Source organism: Podarcis bocagei (genome assembly GCF_964188305.1).
Source record: "Podarcis bocagei genome assembly, chromosome: 6".
Taxonomy (NCBI): Eukaryota; Metazoa; Chordata; class Lepidosauria; order Squamata; family Lacertidae; genus Podarcis; species Podarcis bocagei.
Genome location: NC_138130.1, coordinates 38,208,708 through 38,235,118, shown reverse-complemented (window position 1 = coordinate 38,235,118; position 26,411 = coordinate 38,208,708). Strand labels below are relative to the sequence as shown.

At 42.5% G+C, this 26,411-nt stretch overlaps 1 long non-coding RNA gene across 1 annotated transcript; it reads left to right on the top strand.

The window, feature by feature from the left end:
• Positions 1-516: 516 nt before the first annotated feature.
• LOC308588637 lies at positions 517-26,389 on the top strand. Its single transcript, XR_014008848.1, has 3 exons — positions 517-613; positions 25,027-25,053; positions 26,241-26,389. It is a non-coding gene; the product is annotated as an uncharacterized lncRNA (long non-coding RNA).
• Positions 26,390-26,411: the final 22 nt, after the last annotated feature.

Below are 26,411 nucleotides of genomic sequence, written 5' to 3'. Positions count from 1 at the left end.
GTTTCAAAGATATTTTTTGAGGGGGACAGGCATGCTGGAATAGTGACACCTGCTTTTAAACTGCCATTGTATAACCAGATACACACCTCAGAATTGCAGCCCAAACAAGCATACTATATGCTTGGGGCAGGAGATGTGGAGAATATTTACAGTTCTTCCCTAACTTCAACTATAGCAACTGGCAATTCTTTTTGTCGTTTTCAGTTTAGCCTTTAAATCCAGGTCTTTCCTTCTTTGTTTCTTTTTTACCTCACAGCTTGGCTAGAGCTGTGTTCTCTGATTCAATTCCTAGAATGGCCACGCTGTACGCTGGCATTTCTGGGAACGATATCTCCCTGCGATAAACTCTGATTTTGTGTTCTGCTGAAGTGAAATCCTTCCAGGAAGCCTGTCTTAACTCTCAGAAGATCCGTCCATCAAACATTCACGACCCTTTCGTATATCTGATCTGCTGAAGTTGTTTGTTTATAGTGCCGGAAGAGAGAGAAACCTCTTGGGTGAAGGCAGCCCCGCTGAATGTAGTCATATTGAGTTCTTCTCATCCAGAGGAGCCGAGAAGGCCAGATGCAATCAATGCTGCCCTTGGCATATCTGCTGCGGGATCATCTTCAAGGTATGTGGGCTCATTTTAATCTGATCTTGAACGAATGCCAGGCAGAGTTGCTCTCAAAACAGTTGTTAAATTAATTACTTTTCCACTGCCTGTAAGATGAACCTGATCATACGTGTAACAAGGTTAACATTACCGTTGGTTGATAAGGTAGGTTGGAGGAATGAGCTCAACTAGTTCCCTAGCTCAAGGGCAAAGTACTAATAATCCATGGTCAGGATGATGGCAGAGGTGCCATCTTCTCAAGCTGATTGTCCTGAATCATGGGGTACCTGGTGGCAAGACCTGGCAGGGTGCACAAATCCCATGGCAAATGCTAGTGCATAGTCTGGCAAGCCAATGAGTCCAAAGTCTAGCCAGGCCAGGTTTCCACCTCTGCAGCTGGGGAAACCCAGTCAGATGGGCGGGGTATAAATAATAATAATAATAATAATAATAATAATAATAATAATAATAATAACCTGGGGGTCAGGGCACCTGGAGGTCAGCCCCGCACAAGTACAGTCCTGATGAGATCTCAGGACCATCCAAGCTGTGGTCCAACCACTGTGGGAAGGTGATTAGAAACAGCATCTCTGCTCTGCTTCCTTTTTGTACTTGGCATATAATAAAAAATTATTACTGTTGTTGTTGTTGTTGTTGTTGTTGTTGTTGTTGTTGTTATATCCCGCCCATCTGGCTGGGTTTCCACAGCCACTCTGGGCTGCTCCCAACGGAACATTAAAAACACGATAAAATATCAAACATTAAAGACTTCCCTAAACAGGGCTGCTTTCAGGTGTCTTCTGAAAGTCAGATAGTTGTTTATTTCCTTGACATCTGATGGGAGGGCGTTCCACAGGGTGGACGCCATTACTGAGAAGACCCACTGCCTGGTTCTCTGTAGCTTCACTTCTCGCAGTGAGAAAACTTCCAGAAGGCCCTTGGAGCTGGACCTCAGTGTCCGGGCAGAATGAGGGGGGGTGGAGATGCTCCTTCAAGTATACTGGGCCGAGGCATACCGATTGCGACATCTGGGCTTGACGAGGCATGTGACCCTCACCTGTTCTGAGCCTTTTCCAGCTGAGGACTCACAACCCCCTCTCAGAGCTAGCAAGCCCCACCTGGCCAGCTAAGGATCTGGACTGCGGGCCCTTGCCTACCTCAGCTTCCTAGAGCTTACCTCCCACTGCTCCCTATGCCTCAGTGCCCACCGTGTTCATGGAGACAGGGCCCCCTCTGGCTCTGGTGATGGGTCCTGCTGCTCTGGTTCCTAGGCATTGACCCCCACCTCCTTGCCATCCTCCATCACCCTGTGAGTACTTCCTGCCACACCAATCCTCTTCCTCTTTGACCTGACAATTCATGACATTGAGGGGGCCCTGACATGACATCATATGATGTCTGGACATTGCCCGTGTGATGTTGCGTAATGTCATGAGGAGCCAGGCGGCATGAATGCAATATATGCCATGGTATAATATGAAGAAGTAAGGGGGGAAAGTTACAGAGTCATAAATCTCAGGTATTTTCTTCACTAGGGTAAGAGTTTGAATTCCTGCTGTGTTGATTATGTGAGAGAAGCAACGGCAAGGAGACTGAAGAACAATAGAAAGTCTGTTTTCGGAGAGCAAATGTCTAGCACCTGGCTGAACTACAGTTCTTGGACTTGCTTCTGAGAAGCAGAAGAGCAACACCTGAGTGAAAATTAAGTTGACTGAGGCCATCCTCTAAAACTAAAAAAAAATGCAGCTTCGTCAAAGCTTCTAATTTACCACTGTCCAACGCTTTACAGTAGGAGCTTGAAGAAATGGAAGCAGCTTGCATTACATCACCACAATGTAAGATCAGAGCCCTTTTAACAGGAGACATGTCTGACTGATCTTGATGGAGGTAACTTCCTTAGGTTTGGTGTTGAGGTGCAACTTTAAATTTGCTTCTTCTGAGTGTCAAGGATTTAGCAATGAGACTTTGGCGTGCTAACTGATTCTGTGACCCTTGAAGTGTCTGCGTCCAACTACTTAGAGGGACAAGACTGAGCAGTAGCAGGTCTCTGATGCCCTTAGATGTCTGGGGCTGCATGTGCATGACACTGGCTGACATTGAGCAACCTGTGGCCAAGCCTGATCACAGGAGAGCAAAGAATACACTCAAACCTATCCAGAAACAACAGAGGAACATAACCAAGTTTCTATCATAATTTAATTTTGCATTTCTGTACGGGAAAAGAACCCAGTTTTAGCGGCAGACAAAGTGCCTAGGATTGTATTGGTTGTTTTTCTTCATTAAATGCTATTTATCTTCAGTATTGATTGGACAGGATAATAACAAGACAGACAGACGTGAGTGATACAAGAAAGATGTTTCCCCTCTTGAGAATATCCTTGATACGGGAGGGCCATTAAGATATTTCTGTTATCTCGACCTCTTTGATATGAGGAGCAGTCCAATAGCAGGGTCCATTTTACAAGCTGCTAATTTTCTGCCTTTGAAACCTTAAGTGCTGTAATTTTTCTTTCCTCTAATGATTTTTGAAAAAGACCATGGCTTCTTACAGGATTGGTAAATACTCATGTATCTCTGTGCTTGACTGTAATGATGGGACTGTTAAAAATTTTGCTGATTGCTTCAGAGAACACACAGAACTTTTTTGGGAGGGGACAATAAGAAAAGGAAATACAATACAAAGCAGCTAGGATACTGCCTTGAAAAATAAATCTGTGAGCGCCCATTAAATGAATACTGTACTTGCATATTGATGAGAAGGCTGTTGTCAAATTGATCAATCTTAGTTTCTCATTTTCACTGTCTTTCAGACACCCTGTAATGTCAAACTTGAGTTGTTGTGTGAGTACAAAATAGATTTTTCATGTAATTTTTTTTAGCACATGCAAAAATGAGAGAAGTTATACGGCTGAATAACATGGGAAAATGCCTCTCACTTTTAAAGAGCATATCCTTTATTCAAATGCAGGTTCCAAGGCGAAGGTACAGAAGATCAGCTCATTACAGCCAAATACAACTGCTCCCATATTTATTTTAGCCACTGCACAAGAATGCTGAATTACCAATCATTACTCCAAATCTGGGTCCAAGCCAGCTAACAAGAAAAACAATCAGCAAGCCTTAGAAATCTTTAATTGGATTCCATTGTTGGCTGAAAGTATACAGTTAGTTTACAGAACTGATAAAGTAGAGGCAGGGAAGGTCTTGCTACAAGGCCCATCCTACATCAATGAGCTCCCTCCCAGTGGTGGTGGATTTACCTGAGGGTAACAGCAGCATCTGCAGCAGGCATCAGCATTCTTTTAATCTGGAAGCTTCCATTTTAAGTCTGGAAGCTTCCATTTTAAGATTTCACAATGCCTTGGAAAGAATCTGTCAGGGCCGTTGTGAGGAATTAAAATGGTGGTTCTCTGACCCACACTGGGTACTACTCAGAGATGATGGGGGGTGGTGGTTTACACATAGAATACCGAAACAATATGAAGGCATGACATTGTCTTACTGCAAAAAACACACACACACAAAACACTGCCTCCACAAACCATTTTCAGATTCTTGAAGGAAGATAGAAATTCAAAAAATAAATAGGCTTCTGAAAGGTCCACCTTTTGGCCTTGAGAGTGGGACATTTCTTCCTTCCATGGTTAACACACCATGGTTCAATGCAAGGATTGCTAGGAAAAGAGCAAGAGTATTGGGGAAGGAGCGGAGAAGGGTCAAAAGCCCCCCAAGAAAAGCCGAATGTGGTAGAAACAAAGCCAGAGGTCAGACTGTGGCTTGTTTGTTCTGCAGAAGTAGAATGGAAAAGGTGCATGAAAAAAGCATCACCTCCCAGAATGGGAATGCTGTCACAGTGAGAGCTGGTATGGGCAGATATCCTTTCCTACCTTACTGTGAAGGTGTTCTGTGTCAGTGACATATAAGAGTTACAAAGTTCTTCTTGGGTCTAGGTTTGTGGGACAGTAGCAGTCGCACACTTTGCTTTATGTGTGTGTACAGCTATGATTTGTCGTGACTAGCATCAAACTGCAGCTTGAGTTATTTTTTATCTGGCTGCTTCCCACTAGAGGGGTGTTATAAAAAAGTCATTGTTTTTTGGAGGAAGCTAGGAATATTGTGAACAGCTGCATGGAATTTAATTGGAGCTTGCAGGTGACAGTCATGGATGTGAAGTGACCAAGGCTGAACACAGACAGATATATGTAATGCTTCACTGGAAATGTTTTCCATATTCAGACTCTTGCCTTTTCTTTCTTGAAGTAAACACATTCATAACTTATCCATCACTGCAAGGTGAGTAAAGCTTCCCCACTTTTGGAAGGGTGTGAAGTAGATCGATGATAGAATATCGGGATTTGAATCCAAACTGTACCACACAGTGTCCTCAGATCCATCAATCCATTTAGTCACCCGCTTGCAGGTTTCTACTCTGCTCTCGACAAAAAATGATGCTATACAGTGGTACCTCGGGTTACATACGGCTTCAGGTTACCTACGCTTCAGGTTACACACTCCGCTAACCTAGAAATAGTGCTTCAGGTTAAGAACTTTGCTTCAGAATAAGAACAGAAATTGGGCTCCGGTGGCGCAGCGGCAACAGGAGGCCCCATTAGCTAAAGTGGTGCTTCAGGTTAAGAACAGTTTCAGGTTAAGTACGGACCTCCGGAACGAATTAAGTACTTAACCTGAGGTACCACTGTACTTTATATTGCAGTTTTAAGATGCCAGTGAATTGTTCTTCTGTGTTCACCTTACCGGTTTTCTTAGCTCTGCTCCCTGTGGCCATTTCATCACATGGCAGCTGACTCTGCTATTTCTCATGCTGAACTATCGGTGTGCATGTTACAAACTAGATTTGGCTTCAGATTTGTACTGACACGACAAGCCACAGTTTGTCTTAAATCACAGTTTAATCATGATGATGCCTCTCTGCTGCTGCGTGGGTTCTTACATGAAACACCCCAGCCCATTCCTGTGCTGCTCAGCCCTGGGCCTCTGTTGGATGACATTGGGTTCTACTATACTGAGAGAGTGAGGAAATCTTCCACTTTATTCATGCCATTGCATTATTTCATACATCTCTGTCATGCCCCCCCCCCCACTTGCCATTTTCCTAAACTCAAAAGCCTCAAATGTTGAAACCATTCCTCCTAGGGGAGTTGCTCCAGCCCCTTGGCCATTTTGGTTTCCCTTTTCTGAAATTTTCTAGAGTACTGCAGGGCAGGCGTCCAAGTGGGCAGGGCACTGGGATTCTTGTTCCTTGCCACAAGTAGTGAGTACAAGGGTGTGTGGAATGTACTGTATTTTTTGCTCTGTAAGACGCACCAGACCATAATATGCACCTAGTTTTTGGAGGTGGAAAACAAGAAAAAAAATATTCTGAATCTCAGAAGCCAGAACAGCTGCGCAGCGAAAGCGAGAATCCCTCTTGCTGTTCTGGCTTCTGGGATAGCTGCGCAGCCTGCATTCGTTCCATAAGACGCACACACATTTCCCCTTACTTTTTAGGAGGGAAAAAGTGAGTCTTATAGAGCAAAAAATACGGTAAGTCCAGCCCTATGTGCAGATATCTGGTGGACAACCTTAGCATAATCAGACCCTTCAAGTTTCCTTATATTCCAGGATTTACAGAAGCTTTTCCGGTTTCTGATTTGATCCCAGAATGTCCCACTTTTCCTTAAGGTGTCCCTATTTTCATCGGACAAATATTGGAGGGTATGGAGTTATGTGACCCCCTGAGTCAAGGAGATAAGTAACTGTAGAATCTTTAGAAGATATCTGAAGGCAGCCCTGTATAGGGAAGATTTTTTTAAAAAAAAAATCCAATGCTTTATTATTTTAATACATGTATTGGAAGCTGCCCAGAGTGGCTGGGGCAACCCAGTCAGATGGGTAGGGTATTATCTTCTTCTTCTTCTTCTTCTTCTTCTTCTTCTTCTTCTTCTTCTGGAATAGGTTGTCCCTATTTTTATCGGAGAAATGTTGGAGAGTATGATTGTTACATTATCCTAATAACGGACCGGGAGTGGCGGTGCTTTTAGGCTTCCATGAGGGCTCTAGAATGAATCAAATTACAAAGTGTATTCAATGACTCAATTAGGTTAGAGGTTAGGCAGCTTTTAAAAATGGCATTTGAGTCTTCCGGAGCTCCCAGCCTGGTGTGCATACCTGATGTGAGTACCTCATCATCCATTTAAATCGAGGTCAGCAAAGTTTTGCTGTGTGTGCTACACTTCTTTTTTTCACATTCTGCCAGGTCAGTATGGGGGCTTCTGGAGTCAAGAGGCTAGTGGCATATTTAACAGGGTTATGAATCTGAGGTTCTAAATAAGAGTGCTGTTTATTTGGATAATTATTTTTAAAATGTGCTCAGGTTTTTTGATCAGTCTGTGGTGATAACCCAGTTTAGGAATGGGCCTCAGGAAACAATGCTGCAACCATTAGATAGTTGACTCTCTTAATGGAAATCCAGATACCTATAACTGCAAATGAAATGGAGTATAGTTTCACAGACTGAGTGGGGGAAAACAGACACACACCCCTTTTATTTTAACCTCAAAAGCCACCGTGTTTCGCTTGGGTCCTTGGAACCATCCTAAAGGAACAGACTCTTCTGTGCTTGAGTAATATTTATGGATTTGGAACTGATTAACAGCAAGTCAGCAAAACCAAATGCAGCAACAAAGCTGTCCCGGGATTTTTATTTTGCAGGGGTGGACAAATAATATTGCTTGGTGCATCGTGGAATACTGGTAAGCAGTGATCTCATTTCTAGGGATATACTGTACATTCCTTTGCTTGGCTGTTGGCTCTAAAGTCGATGGGGGATTTAACAGCTGTTCTCATTTCCTGAAAAACAAAAGTGCATTGGATTCATTTACTCTTAAGCTTCAGTGCCTAAAGGTGTACCCAGTTTGATACACTGTTTGCAAATGAACAAAATTCAACATGGTTTTTAGCCAGTAGGTAGGGTTGACTGCAACATGGTCTGCAACATAATCCATAGTTTGTATTCATGAATATTTGCTATAATAAGATCTTTCATAATTCCAACCCAAGGTTTCCTCTTCTCCTTTTCTTCACATCATACCAAATATATTGGGGTAGGTATGAGTATATAAAGTGGTATTGAATTAGGTTTTACACAGCATAGGCCCATTAGAATTAATGAACTTGACCAAGCTAGGTCCATTAATTTCAATGGGTCTGGTCTGAGTAAAATTTTGTAGAATAACACCCATTGTAGACAGCTTCACTTGGATTAAATCTGCATTATTTAAAGCAAACAAACAAGTCTAGAGGGTTAAGAAAATGTACAGAAAATACCAAAGGATTAGTGCCAGACAGTGATGGACAAAATGAACAGAATTGAAATATGTATTATATTATTATTTCTTTATTTACTAATTTCCATTTATGAATTACTCTCTATAAATCGTTTCAAAATGAATATATCAAAGGATCTTGCTTGAATGCAACCTGTCGTAAGTAAGGCTAGTTTTGCACATTTTTCAGTATGTAGGAGTGTTGTGGGAAAGTTTATTGATAACATTTGACACATTCTGAGGTTAGCTTTTAGTATGGATTTTCTTGTTTTACAACCTTTAAATGATGCATTAAATAATGTGGCAAAACAATGTAGCAAAAGCAAACAAGCTTTTGAAAAGGGGGGGGGGGGAGGCAGCTAGTTATCTTTCATTCCATGACTGCACAATCAGTACATGACTGGTTGCCATGCAAATTGCCCCAGGGTAGTGGGTAAGGCAAAACACAAGCTAATTACCAGCTTAATGAGAGCTTAATTTGCAAAACATTAGGCTCAGACACAACAGGAGTCAATTCCATGGACTGTTCAGCAGCTTACATTCCCTGTTTGCTACAGGTGAGAGGCTATCACTTGGAGAACTCTTAAAACATTAAGGTAGGTAGCCATGCTGGTCTGACGCAGTCGATACATAAAAAATAAAAAAATGTCCAGTAGCACCTTAGAGAAGGGTCTGGTGACTTCTGTTTCAGTGTCTCTGAAGAAGTGTGCATGCACATGAAAGCTTATACCAAGAACAAACATAGTCGGTCTCTAAGGTGCTACTGGACAATTTTTTTATTTCTTAAAACATTGTGAACATAAATGGCAAACTTGTACCTAACATAGTTTTGCCATAGACTGTAATTTCTGTATTGGGCAACTTCCAGCACATGTGCCTAATTAGACCTGGCAGCAGTATGAATTTGGATCATGAAACCATTTCCCTCAAACCACTTCCACCAACATGTGTGAAGTCAGGTGTGGGCCAGTTAAAGGCATGGCTATAAAGGAACAATTGGGAGCTTGGCGCACGCGCCCAATTATTCTGCGGCAAGTGGGGCTACTTGGCAACCAGCTGACTGGCCTGACAGGGAGCCCCAATGGAACTGGCTGCCTGCATACCCTCCAATACTTTGAAACCAACATCTTTGACGCCATCTTCCCAATTTTTTCTTTGCCAGAGATGGACATCTGTCTTAAACCTCACAGCCCCTCATTTCTAAAGTTGCTGGGCCCCATGTGTAGCAGGAGACGAGGTGACTCTCTCGTGCAACCTGCATCCTTGATGGTTTCAAACTCAAATGCACTGTGGCAGGCAAATCTTAAAAATAACACGGTGAATATCAATGTCCTGCTTAGTAACTGGCAGTAGTTCTACACCTGGGCAGTGGGCCATGTCCAGTGTTTGGTATTCAAAGTATGGATCCCGTCCAGGAGAATGCAATTTACTCTGTGTCTGCTGGATTACCTTACATAAGCACACCCTTCGTCTTCTGAAGGGATTTATTTTTGTTTTAATCTTCCATTGAGCAAACAAATGACCTTTGAAAGGATCTGGGGGAAAGTTTGACTTCGAAGGTATGCTGGGACTAAGCTGGAGGAATTTCTGGAATGGAGATCTTGCTAAGTGATTGAAGAGAGAGTAAGAAAAGAGGCTTGTGTTTCTTCACTGAAAAGTTGAGGAGCAGTTAGCCAGAGAAGCCCCCTCTTCTTGTCTGGCGGTGCCATTTCATATTATATTGTGTTACAGTCCTTTTCAGAGACTGATGCTGGCAAACTAGGCAGAAGCATCATGTGGAAAGTGGCATATATGTTACCATGTGTGTATGATACGGATACCACACAAAGACTGTTCTGAATGACATCCATGTGGTAAACCATAAAGTGTAGGGCTGTGCTTCTCTGGTGGTGCAGAAATGAGGCATCCACATCCTCCAAACAAAATGAATGTTTGGAGATGATAATAATAATAATAATAATAATAATAATAATAACAACAACAACAACAACAACAACAACAACAACAACAACAACAACAACAACAACAACCTGAGGTACTATTTCTGGGTTAGGGGAGTCTGTAACCTGAAGCGTCTGTAACCCGAGGTACCGCTGTATAATATGTGTTGTCTGTTGTTGTTGTTGTTGTTGCAATTTTGCTCTTAGCCCATAAGCCCCCTTCAGAATTATGTATGTTTTCATTTTGTATGGAGCTGTTTGCCCTACCCCCACACATCTTGAATACAGTGCATTGTAGTGCCATCTAGTGCTGAAATATATTATTCTGTAGTAGGCGAAATAGAAGGTGTGAGGGAGTACGACTTAAAATGGGAGATTATATAATACAATACAATATATACAATATAATACAATACAAAATTCTCTTCCGACTTGGCAGAAGACTACCTTCACTTGACATCTTTTCCTGTCACTTCAGTAATTCACCTCTGTGTTACATTTGGCTGTTCTGTTCTTTTCTTTTCTAGATGTTGTCATTCAATAATGGCACTTGCACATCTGTCCTTTATATGGATACCCTCCAGGAAATATAACATGGCTTACCGGTATATTGGCATAGTTATGATCTTGTGGGCATCATCATTTCAATTGTAAAATCTAACCACTAAAATGTGGTGATGAAACGACATTAGGCAGTAGAAGTTCAAAGGAAAAAAAAGTTATATACCATCTCAGCTTCTAAGATTTGTGGCTAGGACTAGGATGCGGGTGGCACTGTGGTCTAAACCACTGAGCCTCTTGGACATGCTAATTATAAGGTCAGCGGTTCAAATCCACATGACAGTGAGCTCCTGTTGTTCTGTCCCAGCTCCTAGCAGTTTGAAAGCACACCAGTGCAAGTAGATAAACAGGTACTGATGCAGCAGGAAGGTAAATGGCATTTCCGTACGCTCTGGTTTCCATCACGATGTCCTGTTGCACCAGAAGCGGTTTAGTCATGCTGGCCACATGACCTGGAAAGTTATCTGTGGACAAACGCGGCTCTCTTGGCCTGAAAGTGAGATGAGGGCCGCAGCCCATAGTCACCTTTGACTGGACTTAACCATCTAGGGGTCCTTTACCTTTTAATGGTTTTCTCAATGACCCCAAGGGTGCACCGGCCCCCAAGGGTGGTACAGGGCAGAGCCTTCTTGGTGGCAGCACCCTGGTTTTGGAATTCCCTCTCAAAGAAGATCTGGTTATCCATCATGCTTTGTTTCCTTTAGATGACAGTGTTGTCTGGGCCTCTGGCACATAGTGGGACCTTGAATGTCTGAATGTTCTCTAAAGACCAACTAAGTTAGTTCTTGGTATAAGCTTTCGTGTGCATGCACACTTCTTCAGATACACTGAAAAAAGTGTATCTGAAGAAGTGTGCATGCACACGAAAGCTTATACCAAGAACTAACTTAGTTGGTCTTTAAGGTGCTACAGGAAGGAATTTTTTTTTATTTTGACTATGGCAGACCAACACGGCTACCTATCTGTAACTGAATGTTCTCTGCACACTATGCACTATCTTATTGGTTTTTTGGTGTGTTTTAATTATTATTTTCATGCTGATTTTAGCTGTATGATTGTTGTTAGCTGCTCTGAGCTCCTTCAGGAGGGAGGGTGGGATGTTAGTATTATTTTATTACCATACTATACATTTCTTGTTACTTTTAGCCAGGGTTTTTTTTCAGCTGGAACTCAGTTCCAGAGCCTCTCAGGTGGGTGCCATTGCCAGTATAAGAGAACAAAGGAGTTTTTCATGGTGAGTTCTGGCACCCCTTTTTCTAGAAATATAGCATTGCTTTTAGCTGACAGAACAGGATGCTACTACCCATATCACTGCTAGAAAATTAAGTAAGGAAGGAAGTAAGTACTTGAGAACAAGGACATTTAAATGTGGCAAGCTAAACAGTCACCCATATTATTAAGTACCCGTATTATGGATAATTAAGTTGCCACCAAGAATAGTTTGCTATATTACAACTTAGATTTTATTAGACAATGTTTTTCCCAATGTATATCCTGCAATTTCTATTGGTTTTTCTTTTTTTCTTTTGGTACCAGTATAGTTTTGGTTTAATGTACTGTATCTAATTTATCTTACACAGTATCAGACAGGAAAAATAAAAACCCCACCATCAATTCTATTTATATTCCATGCCATACATTCAACACTAGATGGCATTGTTAAGCTAAGCCAGTTTCTATCTAAACCCTTGGTGGAGTGTTTGCCCGGATTATTTTCTTTCCTAGGTCGTTCTTGTGGCATTTGATATTGTATTGTGGCGTATTGATATTGTATTCCCTGTAAACAAGAGTTGCCTTATATAATGATGGCTTCTGCCCTTGAACCCACCTGCACCTCATCTGTAAATATCAGCTGAGCCACCAATTCCTTCCAACATCTTGGTTATACAAAATACATGAATCATCCTCAGTATTTTCAACAACTGGCTAAGTAAAACAGAGAGAGCAAAGCCACAAACTGCCCTATGGCATCCTGCCCTTGACTGGTGCTTCTCTGAAGGTTGCAAAGTAGAAAGGTCTTCTTGACTGTATTTCCATGCAAGACCATATCAAAGACTGTTGTTGTTGTTGTTTCAACTTATATTTTACTTTTTCATTAAAACTGTATGCCCAGAAAAGAACAGAAAACACAGACAAGTGCTCACTAAAATAAATAAAAACCTAACAAACATAAAAACCAGTAAAAAGAGCAGGATCAGCAAATTAAAGGTAAAGGTAAAGGGACCCCTGACCATTAGGTCCAGTCATGGCCGATTCTGGGGTTGCGGCGCTCATCTTGCTTTACTGGCTGAGGGAGCCGGCATACAGCTTCCGGGTCATGTAGCGGCACCTATTTATTTACTTGCACTTTGACGTGCTTTCGACCTGCTAGGTTGGCAGGAGCAGGGACCGAGCAACGGGATCTCACCCCATTGTGGGGATTCGAACTGCCAACCTTCTGATCGGCAAGTCCTAGGCTCTGTGGTTTAACCCACAGTGCCACCCGCATCCCATGATCAGCAAATTATTAGGCATAAAAAGCCCAACTATACTAATAAGTTATCAGAGTTCACCTGAACTCGTAGGAAAAAATGGAACCTGATGGATCTAAATAAGAATGGCATTCCAAAGTTTTGGGTGAAAAGCAGCGTGTGTCCCTTAGTTCACCAGCTGAATCTCTAATGGTAGTAGAATAGAGAGCCTTTGACACCGATTAAGTCTTGAGAAGTTTTATAAAGGAGGAGGCACTTAGTGAGATATCCTGACCCCAAGCAGTTTCAGAGCCCAATTAGCCATCCTAGGTGCCATAAGATTGCAGGGTCCAGGCCATATTCCAAATTCATCTTGTAGGAAACAAAACCATTTCAATGTGATAAACCTTCCTGCTGATGGAGTAATATCATATTGGATTTACTTATATGGTAAAAGAACCATTATAAAATACATCTGGAGTAACAGACCCCAAACAGCATGGAGTATAGCATGCAGTATAATGCAAACAAAACATACAAAACTTTGCATCCATCCCAAACACACTTCAAGATCATCTGAGCTCTCCTCTTTATTACCAAACTTCTTTTTAACAGAACAGAGCATCAAATACTTCCTAACTCTATTCAATATTTTGCAGCAGCACACAACATAGAGATTCTTGACAGCCCTTTCCAACAGAGCCCAGTTAGCTCACGCCTCCATTTATGCTTCTGGCAGAGAATTACAGCATGCCAGCATAAACATATTTTCAAAATTTAGGAAGGCTAAGTAAGTTTAGCTCCTTATTCATCTGATAGTATTTCCAATTATCCAAACATCGGCAAGTTACCCGATAACTTGGGATTGGGTCTCCCTCCCTCTGAAGGAGCAGGCAGGTAGCTTGGGGTTTTTCCTGGATATGTCTCTGTCACTAGAAACTCAATTGTCCCCTGTGACTAGCAGTGCCTTTTCTCAGCTTTGGAAAGGAGGTGGGAGGGCTCTGGGACACTGACAGAAGCCTGACAGCTTCTTCCCACAGCCTGGTGCCTTGCTTAGCTGGGTTTGGGAAGGCAGCGCAAAGGCGGGGGGTGGGGGGTGGAACGGGACACAAAATGTTAGCTTCGCCCACAGCGTCTTAGTACCCAAGTCTGCCACTGCCCAAGGAATGCTCTACCAATAAAGATTCACAGGTTCCTTTTGTTTTAGTCTTTGAAAACGTGTTCTAGTCTTTAAAAACTGGTTTGCTAAAAACTTTTCTATTCCACCAAGTTTATGCAGGCAATTAAGCATAACCTGTACATTAACCTGTAACAGTAGATCTCTGGCATTTTTTGGGGGGTGGGAGAATTTTTGTATGTTGTTGTAAACCACTTTGATCTTTTCAATGAATAGTGGTATACAAACATTTTTATAAATAAAATAAATACAGAAACCCAAGCATACCAGGGAACAAGATGAAGAAGGAAGAGGCTTTTAACTATTGAAAAACCCACCTCCTCAGTTCTTTGCCTGATGCATGCTTTAGCTTTCTCGTTTATCTTTCCACAAAAAAAATCTCAAAAAATCTCCTTCTGTAAAAAAAATGAATCAATCAACTGTGTAGATTTCCTAAAATGGATACAAAGCCAATAATTGAGACTAGTGTCCTAGGCATGAGCTTGGAGGGAGCTCAAAGAGACTTCAGGGTTTAGAACTGTTCTCAGCACACGTTTAGGGGACCCTAAAAATATTCTCCAAAAACTCTATTGTGTCCTCTCCAGAGTGCCACCAATACTCCTTGCTCAAATAGGAATGCCAAGCAACAGTTGGGCTACAGTTTTAGCTCTATGGACCTGGCTGGGGTCTGGAACAAACTGTTCAGATGCTTTTTCACTGATGCTGCTGTCAGAGGTGGAGCTAGCTGCTACATCACCCAGAGCGGCGCACATACTGTGCACCTAGAGGTGGGGCCATGGGGGCGGGGCGAGTGTCCCATGGGGGTGAGATGGCCGTGGGGGGTGGAGCAAGCTGCCCTTGGAGGGCTGCTTCCTGGGCGTGGGGGGGGGGGTCGCGCTGCTCTGCCAGCAGCCTTCCTCCCTTCCCTCTTCCTTTTGACAGCTCAGGAGAGGCTCACCCCCCCGGAAGCAGCCTGGGAGTGGGGGGCAATGGTGCGCCACATGCCTGCGACTCCCAAGCCTCCCCCGAGCTGTCAAAACACAGGGGGAAGGCTCAGGGTAGGCTTGGAAGTCACGGGCGGACACCCCGCCAAATGTCACCCCCCTCAGTGATGACACCCGGGGCTGCCCGCCCCCCTTCCTCCACCCCTGGCTGCGGTACAAAGATAATTGAGAGAACAAAGCTTGATTTTTCATCAGCAAGCAATAAAATGTGATAAATATGTTACACAGACTGGCAAATGTTAGAATTAATAAGCTGAAATGTTGACGAATTACTGTTTGCATCCTTGACATATAATAATTGCTTCATTTGTCATGGAAATCTGGGGAACTTAAAATAGCGAGCACTTGCAATGGATTTCTCTTTCTCTTCAAATTGCAACTCATTCCACACCCAGGAGATCCAGGATGAATGTCTTTTCTATCAGCCGCAGGCAATAACTTATAGCATTTAAGCCCCCCCCCCGAATCCTCAACATTTAAAATAAGAGTCTAATCAAATTATTTCTGTTATTACTTCCAGAAGAAAGCATGCAGTTCTTCAGCAGATAATCAGTCACTGCTATAGACACAGCTCTATTTTCTTCAGCAATCTGTACCTGCCCACTTGGCAGTCTTAATTTGTCAATATGAGAAATTCACTTTTCTGCAGAGAGGAACACTATTGAGTGGCTGGATATGTGCAACTTTAAATGGAAATGGCACCACAAATTGATTAAACTATAAATACCTTCTCGAGATAACAGCTTTTCTTTATTCCAGAGAAGATGAAATGCCTTTCCATTCATTGGCTACCACTCTTTCCCATGTGTTCAACAATTGCATGCCAAGAGGAGGAGCATCACAGAAGCATCAGGCTCCGCCTCCAATCTCTGCGCATTTTCTGGAAGAGGAAGGGGGCTGCTTCAGGCAGCAAATGCTGGGGGGTTGGAAAGAGACCAATGTGTGGCATGCAGCCTTCCCTTCACCTTCTAAGCTATCCTGTGATGGAAGGTAATCTTCTTCTTTGGCGATCACTCATAGCCGAGTAAGATTGTCTTCCATAAACACGGTTTTAACAATGAGTCTGTAAGTGATTGTGGAGGCCAATTCTGGATCCACACATCCTTCCACAGTGGGGACATTGCCAGCATCCAACTTGTTAGGCCAGTCAGCTTCTGTACGTGGAACAGGGAATGCATCTAGACCTTCACCTCAGGAAACAAAATGTCTTGGGCTGGTTATGTGACTGTACATATGGAGGGCCCTGTTCAGGCACTGGATGAACCTCGGTCTGCTACCCACCATAGAACAAGAGAACAGCTCCATAAGTTATGAAAAGTATATAAGTGCAATTGATAGGTAATACCAAATTAAGGGTCTAGTTTGAATGCAATATCCAATTCTGGTTTGGAGGGCAAGTATGAATGATAGTGCTCAGCAGCCAGCATTTCTGATATTTTGAACTACCGTGAGTTTATACTGAATTGTATTAATGGTTTGATGATGATGATGATGATGACGACTGTGATTGTTGTTATTGTTGGCATGCATCTGTCTTAGGAGACAATGAAGGAGTGCACCATTGGGGGGGGGGTGAAGTAAAGCTGTTAGACCAATGCGGGAGAGACATGTTTTGTTGCAGCTGGGGCAGGCAAAGGCGTCTGGTTGTGCTGCTTCAGATACACCATGGCGTTTCTTCTCTCTATGGTCTTCCCAGTGGTTATTTCTCCTCTGGTCACTGCTGTGGATTTTGTTGTCTTCCTTCCTTCCTTCCTTCCTTCCTTCCTTCCTTCCTTCCTTCCTTCCTTCCTTCCTTCCTTCCTTCCTTCTTTCTTTTATAATAAACATATTCTTAAATAAAGTGACCTTAGTTCAACCCAACCTCTGTGTCTGTTTCTTCCTTTGGCTATCCGGTCCCAATAAAGTGATTTCTTTTACTATTGGTAGAAATGATCAGGGCAAGGTGTACCTGCCCTATCGATAGGCACATATCCTCCAAACATTTCTCCGATGAAAATAGGGATGTCCCATTCCATAATGATAATTTATACCCCACACATCTTATTGGGTTGCCCCAGCCACTCAGGGCAGCTTCCAACATATATAAAAAAACATAATAAAACATTAAACATTGAAAAAACCTTCTCTGTACAAGACTGCCTTCAGATGGCTCGGGGGTCAGATAACTCCATACCCTCCAACATTTCTCCAATGAAAATAGGGACATTCTAAGGAAAACTGGGACATTCTGGGATCAAATCAGAAACCAGGACAGATCCTCTAAATCAGGGATGTCCCTGGAAAAGAAGGACACTTGAAGGGTCTGTAGTCATCTTTTTGGCCACTGTAAGAAACAGGATGCTGGAGGAGATAGGCTTCAGGTCTGATCCACCAGGATTCTTCTCATGTCCTTAATTCAGTGGCAGAGCACATGCTTGGAATGTAGAAGGGCCCAGTTTCAATCCAGTGCACTTCCAGTTAAAGGACCAGGATGATCAAGCCTTAAAACACTGCAGAACTGTTTCCCTGACAAAGTAGACAGCATTTGGCTACTACTGCTTGATGGACCAATAGCCTGACTTGGAATTATACAGTTCCATATGTTCAAACTATCTGCTTTTACTGCTTTTTCCCTTTGCTAGGTGCTCTGTTTGGATTTATGCAGCATTATCGCAGGAATCTCTCTAGTCTGTTATTTCGATCCTGAAAGTTAACGAAGAAGAAGAAGATGGCCCTAGGCTAAGATAATAGTTGTGGAATGATCACTGGAAAAGCAATGCTTTGAGCATTCCTTGGCAAGGAAAGACTCTGAATAAGAGCTGAAAAACTGCAGGGGGGAAATGTCATCCAACTGACTCATGGGAAGTGCCTGATGATCATAAAAAGCCGTTGTGTGTTGGGATCAATTCCTAAGCAAACTGGAAGAGGAAGACAACTGCAGCAGATGCCCTTGTCACATGTTCTGGCTTTTATGAGCTCTGAACCCTTTGGCACTTTCCCAGGTGATTGATATATTACTTGGCCATTAAGTAATTTTCATAGTAACTCCTTAAGTCTTCATGAAATTGATGCAAGTCCCTTCATTGCACCCCAAATGCACAAATAATTACATTCATGCCTCCTTATCTATTCTCCCAACTCAGAACACAAAAGACAATAGCTTATGTGTGAACTAGGGTCAATTTATCCTGAAGTTTTAAACCACTGTGTGTGTGTACACACACACACACACACACACACACACACACACACTGCTTCCCCCCCAAATAATGTTTAGGGGTACTCTCATTTTCCTACTCATATTGAAATACTGCCCCCCAATGAGGCCAAACTTAGATTCACAAAATGTTTAGGGGTATGCATCCCCCTGCATCCCCCCAGAAAAAGCACTGTATATATATCTTATAGAAAAGTGGTATATAAATATTTTAAATACAAATACAAAATACAAATAGCTTCAGCCTAATCCCCCTCCCCCCATAAAATTGCTTTTTATAAGTAGGTTTTTCATTTTCATTTTAGACCTCTCATTCTCATATATGTTTAGAAACCGCTGCAAATGTATTTCTCAAAATCAAAATTCATGAAAAATTCATTTGCCGGAGATGTAGCCAATATTAGTCATACTTAGAGTAGATACTCTGAAATGAATGGATATGACTATCCTAGACCCATTAATTTCAGTGAGTCTAGTCTGCATATAATTTACTGGGAAACGAGGGTATAATCCTACATACACACACACCTGCCGGCAAAGCTGTGTGGAGCAACCCTGCTGCTCATAATGCCCATGGTGGAAGGTAGGTGGGGAACAGGATTATTGGACCCAATCCAGGTTCATTTCTGCGACAGGTCCAGGCTGAGCCCAGTGGCCCAACCCAAATTGGGTCTGATGGTGCTATGTAGTTGGCAGTGAGACTGTCTTAGGATCCAGTGCATCTTGGCTCAGCCATGCTTCCTCCCTGCCCTCAGAATGCCTCATTTGGAGGATTTTCACTGCCTCACATTCACCCACATGATCAGTGGACGGCAGGCAACTGGCTTAGCTGGGAGAGCTGAACAGAGGAATACCCCTGCTCATTCAAATGCCTGCCCCCTCTGCCTGGTATAAGGGGTGTGCATGTTGCTCTGTACAGCAATAAATCCAGCAGCTACGAAGTCAGACCAAAAATGTTTTAAATAGATATTAAAAAACAACCAGGCATCAATGGCAGCGAAGGCCTTGGAGGAGAAATGAGTTATGAATTCTTCTTTTATACATTATCCCCATACGTTCTCTTTTCCATCTTACCATTGTGTCAGTCTCAATGGAATTTCATGATCTTTGACAGACAGGAGATAGGGAGGGAAAGGTCATTAAATGTCTATGAAATAAAATGTACAACGTGTGAGTTGAATGAAAAGAGGAATATTTAACATCTATGGATGTGGAAATGCAAATCCTGTTCTCAATTGCTCTGGTGACTTAAATGGCATTCAGTACTATCACATCCAATTTTTCATAGCTCAGAACTTGAATTACAGAGCAATTGTGGAAGAATTCAGCAAGGAGCAATAAAGTTAATGAGATATCCAGTGAGTTAAAAAGCAAAGATAAACAGCTGCTAATTTACCGAATTCAATGAAGCAAAAACCAAGGTTAAGATGCATTTCTAAAATTATTTCAGAAGAACAAATAGAACAGATGTAATTACATCTCATTTACGTGCAAATTAAGGTTACTGTGTGCATGCAGATTGTATAGAGGCATATAGATTTAAACTAAGGTGTGGGTGAAAGGCAAGGCAGTGGCAAACAGACTTGGAGGAAAATAAGAACAAGAACGCAATGCTGACATTTCAAAACCTTGACATTTACCATAAGATTTTGGCCATAAGATTTCAAACTGTAGTACTAGAGAGAATCCTGGTGGGATTGCTGTCAATCTGGGATGTGAAAAAAAGAGAATGATGGCTTCATATTCCATCTTTTCAGCTGTTGTTCACTAAATGTACTGTAAAGTTTGAGTCAAACAGAGAGTGTGCCAGGGGTGTCTTGAGTTGTGTGCAGTGATGGGAGTGAAATCTGATTCGGTTTGCATCTTAATATCAACCTGAGGGTAGCCTGCAAAAAAAAAAAAGGGGGGGGCTGAGAATATTGCAAAGAAGCGAGGAATGCCAGGGCAGTAATTGATAGTGTTGCAGATCCAAGTTCCAGCTCCAACCACAATATAGCTATTTCTTTGCAGATTCGATGAATACGTCTTAATTGAAACACCCCACAGTACGTCTGCAGGTGGGACACTCCACATTGATACTCCTTACAAAGGAGAATTCTCTGCGTTTGACCTCTCCCACTAAACATATCAAAAATCCTCCCAGCAGAACTTTTATTTTTATGGGTAGTGAGGTGTCTCCTGCATGTAGGACCATCTGGTGATATTTGAAGGCCTTTGGTAACCAGCTACAACTTTTGTGTGTGGATAAAGATGCTCCTATCTGATCCAGCTCCATCTTTGAGACAATGGAAGGGCAGAATCCTTCTTTGTCAATGTCACCTTACAAGTGCTTGTAGTGTAGGTTTGTACGATTTGGAAGGGACTTACAGGTCATCCATTTCAACACCTACTTAATAGAAGAAATTCAAAGGTATAGCATACCCAAAAGATGACTGATCACCCTCTGCTTGAAAAACTGCAGCAAGGAAGAACGCACCACCCCTCTAGGTAATTGAGTCTACCACTGAACTGTTCTTACAGAGCTACTGTTTCCCCCTTTATGATGGTTATTTTAATGACATTTTTGCTAAGCCACACCATTTGGCACCAATAAGGCATATAAATATTTTAAATAACACACCAAAATGTATATTGAAGCAAAGGCCTCCCTTTGATTGGCTTAATGGAATGAAAACAGCCTTTGATTTAATTCAGGTTTTGTTACATTTGGTTTAGGCGAACTCTGCTGTTGTATCTGTGGATATATTGGTGAGAAACTTCAAGAGGATTCAAAAGCTGGTCTCAAGATAAGAGCATATCAAATGCTCTTATGAACAACCAGATAAATATTTTTGCCACATACAATCCTAATCCTTAGACGCGAAGGAGCAATATTGTTTGATACAAGTTGGAGGGAAAAGATTTGATCCATCCTCTTCCAGTTCTAATACTGGGATTTTGGATAAAGTGAATGAGTTTCATCTTGTGAAAAATAAAAGTAGATTTTATTGAGTGGAGGAAAAGTTTTATAACAGAGCTGCATTAAGAGTTGTCAACTTTTCACTCTAAACTTTGTATAAAAAAGGTAGATGCTTTAGATAACAAGAGCCTCTTACTTTTATGAAAGGAGAGATTACTGAGGAATGGGGCCACATTCCTAGCCCTGCTCCTAGTGTTGAGTATCCTGTTGGCTCTGCCTCTGATCTCCACACATTAGTCCACCCACCATTAAGAAGCTGCTCATGTGTTTGGTTCTATGTGATTGAGACATGGGCACAATGGAATCACATGGCCTTTTCTCTTTCCTTTTAATGAGCAAGAAGATAACCCCATATGGGAAATTTATAGTTTAGATCAGGGGTTGTCAACCTGGTCCCTACCGCCCACTAGTGGGCGTTTCAGGATTCTAGGTGGGCGGCAGGGGGTTCTACGGCACAAGCTGAATCCTCCTTCCATTGAGCACTGGTGGGCAGTAAGGAAATTTTACCATCAAGAAAGATGCATTAATGGGCAGTAGGTATATATTACCCCTGGACCTAATGGTCAGGGGTCCCTTTACCTTTACTCCTGGTTTAGATGGTAAAACTGGAATGTTAGTAGCATGGATAACAGTTACATCTAAGTTTGGAAACTTTTTCACATGTGATTCTCAAAGATTACTCATGCTATTTATTTGTTTATTTTCAAATGCAGGAGTCAATACTAAGAACGTAAGTACATAAGACAAGCCCTGCTGGTTCAGGCCAAAGGCCCGTCTCGTCTGGCACTCAGTTTTCACAGTGGCCAATCTGCTGGGGCAGCATGACCCATTTCGCTACTTGAAGCGAAACAGGAAGTGCTGCCTTGCCTTGCCTTGCTGCTGATGCCACTCCTGCCACTCTTGCCATTCCCACACCTGCTGCTGCCACCACACGCCCTGCTGCAACAATTGCTGGCATAGAAAAGGTGCCACCATCTCTCTCTCTCTCTCTCTCTCCACACACACACACACATACACACATACAAAAATTTTGAGGACTTGAACCTTTACTACATGTTAGCTTGTTTTTGTAACTTTAATACAGTGGTACCTGGGGTTAAGAACTTAATTTGTTCTGGAGGTCTATTCTTAACCTGAAACTGTTCTTAACCTGAGGTACCACTTTAGCTAATGGGGCCTCCCGCCACCGTGCGGTTTCTGTTCTCATCCTGAAGCAAAGTTCTTAACCTGAGGTACTACTTCTGGGTTAGCGGAGTCTGTAACCTGAAGTGTATGTAACCTGAGGCGTCTGTAACCTGAGGTACCACTGTATGTGATAAATACGCTGTATGTTTGTTCGATCGTCTACTTATGCGATTTATTTCTTATGAAAATTTCCAGAAGCTGTTTATTCTTTTCAGTTTATTCCATTCTGCTTGCTGCCTGTTTTCTGTGAGGAGCGGATGTGACCGTGTACTTGATACGTGACACTACTTTTGTGTGTGTGAGAGGGGGAATTAAACGGAATGCTTTTAAAAACCATGTCGAAAAATGTCTCCTTTGAAATGGCAAAAAAGAAGAAAGCATTCCGGATAGATAATGGCGTTGAAGGGAAGGATCAGGGATGGAGAGCTTCTAATGGGGAAAGGAAGCCTTCAGTCTGTGCAGTGTGAGCTCTTGCTGGCACTCCAGCGTTGTAATTAGGCCTTCTTGTAATTATTCTAGAATCCCTCACGGGGTCCATATATCAAAGAGAACTCATGTGTCTCTGCAAGTGCTTTCTCACTCATGGAAACACAATGGAAACACTGCCACCTGGCGTCTCAGTTGACACAACAGTCCAGCTGGCTTTGTATCACCATCATCATCATCACCAAAAAAAATAATAGTGTACATTATTTGCTCTAATGTAAAATAACACATATTTTCACAGCTTTCCCCAAACTGTTAAGTTCTGCATCGTATTTGAGCTTTCACATGATGTAAAAACTACTTCTGGAACTTTGGTGGAATACAGCACAAGTTTAATGCTCATTTACATATTATTTGCAAATTGATTTTTCTGGAAGCAAATAACACAGAAACAAGCTGTAAACTTGTGCGATATTTCACTATAGTTCCATAATTGTTAGGGAAAAGTTGGGGAACTGGAATGAACTGCCTTGTGAATGCAGCCCTAATTTCTTTCTACATTACCAAATACAGTCACAATCAAATACAGAGTGAAGCACATTTGATCGTATTCATTTCAGTGGACTTAAGAATGCAGCTGCAGTTTGGGGTTTTCTTCGGGAGTCAATTTCTGCTGCATTTATTCAGACAGTGTTGCCACATCCCTTTCTTCAACTCATGGATACTCTTACTAAGCAAACACTTGCTATAGTTATTTTCTTTTTAACTTTTTTCAAATTCCACAGACACCTCCTTGAATAAAGCTTATAGGTCTTCTGGGGATCTTTCCAATTTACCTGACAGGAAATCTTTCAGCGTGGTGATTTTTTTTCTGAGCAAACACTATCTGCACTCCTGAATCTGAGCTGGGATTTATGTTGTCCAATTTACTTTTGGGTTTAACTCTTTGATTATTCTCCAACGTCCCTCACCCCTGCCTTCCTGTTATTGATTTTGGTTGAGCACAGTTTCATTGTGAGGAAACCTTTAATATATCCAGCAAAGTTTGCAGTTGCAGCTTTCGGTTGTTACAGAGTGTTTCATCACGTACTGTTGTGCACCAAGTGTCAGCCTATCCGGAGGACATGGCGCGCCTGTGAAGAAATCACAAATTGGCCGCTACAGAGCTTCTAATGATGCATTTTCTGGTTAATCTTTAGGATTGTGATTGGGCATATGGAAAGAGGTGGTCTTTCAGGATAGAGGAAGCAGAGGATAACACAAACAACCTTGAGCTCCTGAGTGGAAAAGCAAGATACAAAGATATGTCAAACAGCGCTTACTTAACCTGTGGAATCTGGGGTGACGTTTTGGTGAGGATGACAACATGTGAAAACAGTGAAGAACACAGAAAGTCCCAAGTCAGACCCACTGGTCCATGTAGCTCAGTACACTGATGTCAGGGAATGGTCTGGATCTGAAGACTGGGGAATAAATATTTGCCCTCCCCCATCTCCAGTGTTTTCAGAAGCAGAGAGAGAGGCAGACACAGACACAGAAGCTGAACAGCTTAGGGAGGAGTTACCTAGCTACAAGATAATGACAAGGGAATCAGAAGGGAGGGGGCGGCTAGGAGAGACATCAATTGAGAGTGTGGGGGACCCCCCCACACAACAGACTTGGTGGTCTGAACGAATCAGAGAACAAAGGAGGCAGAGGGAGGGGAAGAACTTCCCATTGGCGCCTTTCTTGCTGTGGAAATTAGAAGGAGTAGGCAACTGCCCTCCTTGCAGAAAGCTGTATATTGTGCTTGCAACGCGATGCTGTAATAAAAGGACTATAAATATATTAGCTGCTCCATAATTCTTATATGTGAAGTTACCAAAGGGAGGGGGAGGACTTGCCATGCTTGACAGCTGACCAGCTGTGGTCTCCAGGGTTCTGGACAGAAGTCAATCCCAGTCCTACTGAGAACTGAGTCTGGCATCTTCTGCTGTGTGGAACAGCCCCTATCTCCATCACCCAAATGCATCTTCTTCCACTCCTTTGCTTCTCCCCACCTCAGTTTTGGTTTCTGCTTTCGTTGCCCCTCCTTTGCACCCTCATGTAAACTATCTCTGCACCTGCCTCATCCATCCCACATTTCCTTATGTATCTCTTTCCCACTTTCTCTCCTGGTTCCTGCTCCTGGCTCCTCAATCTCATGTCTCTAGGTGCATCTCTTTCTCTCCCTTCTCCTATTTCTCCTAGCTAAAAGTCTGCACAACAGCCTGCTATGTGAGTCCAACAGTTTTGTTTTTACTGGCAATTGACATGGGTGAATTAGGCATCCACTGTACATGAATATTTGTTTCCTAGCCCCCCTTTTTTGGGGGGGAGAGCATGATTATTGCTTCCCTTGTCCTCCGTTTTTTGTGACTTTGCAAACCTCAGAGTTCAGCTAAGCATGCTTGCATACCCTTCAACTGCCCTGGAAAACACAGGACATCCCATTTCCCCCTGCGAGAATGGCAACCATTTTGGGCTGAGACCTTTCCCCGTAAAGCATTTTTTTGGGGGGTTCCACGAACTGGTGCAAGTTGCATGAGTCGCATGGGATTCGGTGTCCCAGATTTAGGCTGTGTTGTGTTGGAGGGTATGTACCTGCTATCTCCTTTTTGTGGGCAGGTGCTGCTGCTTTGGCTCCATAAGCTTTGGTGCACCATAAACATTGGGGGGGGGGGGAGGAGAGCGAGCAGCTGAAGCCATAATGAAAAAATAAAATTATGCAGGGATCTAGTATCAAGGTTAAAGCTCACAAATTCCAAAGGACCAAGGCTAAGCTCACTGTTAGTTCTGAGGAAACTGGACCAGGCCTGAAGACAGCCTGAGAGGCACTAGAGTGGTCTTTGAGGGAATTGTGGTTAAAGTCCTGTTGGTAGTCAGATAAACACAAGTGGGAGGTCTCGTTCATGTGTGCATGGATGGCTTTGAATTCTGGCCGCCTAAGGGATTCTAGCAAAAGTATGCAATGACACTGAAAACAGGCTTCCTGTTTTGAACATTCTCACCTCAGTAGTAGGACAAGAATTACATATTCATATATAAACATTAATGAGGAACAGAAACATAAGGAAGGTGGGCTGGATTTGTCAGCATGTCTTTAAAGTTCATTTTTATGATAAATATTTAATTTTTTGTGTAGGATTGCCTGGCTGACATCTGTCTAGTTCAGAATATCCTGGGATTGAAGAATATTATTTCATGGGCTGACATCCTGATTTAGAAAGCGGAGGTCACAAGCCTCAAGTATTTTTTTCTGGTGGTGTAGACCATTAATTTTAATAAGCCTTGTATTGGCTTTGTCAGGGACCGGGCAAATGTATTTGCTTACATGTACTCTTTCTGTTTTCCCTTAAAGAAATTTGAGATTAATTTCCCTCTTGTAAAATTAATTGCATGAGGTATTTATTGCATTTTCACAGGGTGAAACTTCCCTGGAATTATACTGTTCTTGAGTTATATTGGACAGGATTGATCCAGCAGCACAAAACATGATACTGGTGGAGAAGAACATCACATCAACGTAATGATGTCCCTGCATCTGCAGGATGCTACAGACAGCAAAATCTTTAAGCAGGTGGGAAATTGCAGGG